Source organism: Myotis brandtii, unplaced genomic scaffold (assembly GCF_000412655.1).
Source record: "Myotis brandtii unplaced genomic scaffold, ASM41265v1 scaffold454, whole genome shotgun sequence".
Classification (NCBI taxonomy): domain Eukaryota; kingdom Metazoa; phylum Chordata; class Mammalia; order Chiroptera; family Vespertilionidae; genus Myotis; species Myotis brandtii.
The window spans coordinates 1,494,442-1,495,088 of NW_005367354.1; the positions used below are offsets into that span (position 1 = coordinate 1,494,442).

Below are 647 nucleotides of genomic sequence, written 5' to 3' on the forward strand. Positions count from 1 at the left end.
AACCTCACAATATGCCAGGATTGTACTACAAAAAAATAAAAATAAAAATAAAATAGGGTGGGGGGGCTTTTAAAGAGTCCTGCGAGATGCTTATTCACAACAACACATCGGACCCGCAGGAACTTCAGCTCCCACTCGCAATCCCCCCCCAACTCCCGCTAGTCCCTCTGCACCCGCGAAGGCCATCCTCGGAGGCCACCGTGCACCAGCGGGTGTTCACTCCACAGAAGCTGACGGCGAAGGGGCAGAACCCTTCTCCGCAACATCTACTCCGAAAGCCCCACGAGCGCCCAGCAGCCACTCAGAACTGTCCGCCCCGCTTCCCACACCGGCCAGGGCAGGAGCGTGTGGGTAGGAAACCGGAGGCCCCACGGTTCGGGCAGGCAAACTGCCCCTCCTCCCCCAAGTGCCCCTCGCGCTCTCCTGGTCACTCTCTCTGGCACAGCCCTGGGGCAACCAGACAGGCCGGCGGTGTCAGGCCCGGGGGGAGTGAGGAGAAGGAACGCGCGCGGCCGGAAGGCAGTTTTCGGGGGGAATCAGTGCGGTAGCGCCGCATCCAGTGGGCAAGGACCCCCAGGTGGGTCTGGAGGGAGGGGAGGGGGAGTGGCTCGCCGAGGCCTGACCGCTGTGGCCGCAGGGAGCCCGGG

The 647-nt window shown here is 63.4% G+C and overlaps 1 long non-coding RNA gene across 1 annotated transcript in view; it reads left to right on the plus strand.

Annotated features, from left to right (window-relative positions):
• The first annotated feature begins 210 nt into the window (after positions 1-210).
• LOC106727601 overlaps positions 211-647 on the plus strand; it is a 9,406-nt gene continuing 8,969 nt past the window's right edge. Inside the window, exon 1 of the long non-coding RNA XR_001363831.1 lies at positions 211-351. This is a non-coding gene — a long non-coding RNA (uncharacterized LOC106727601). The remainder of the gene's footprint in view (positions 352-647) is intronic.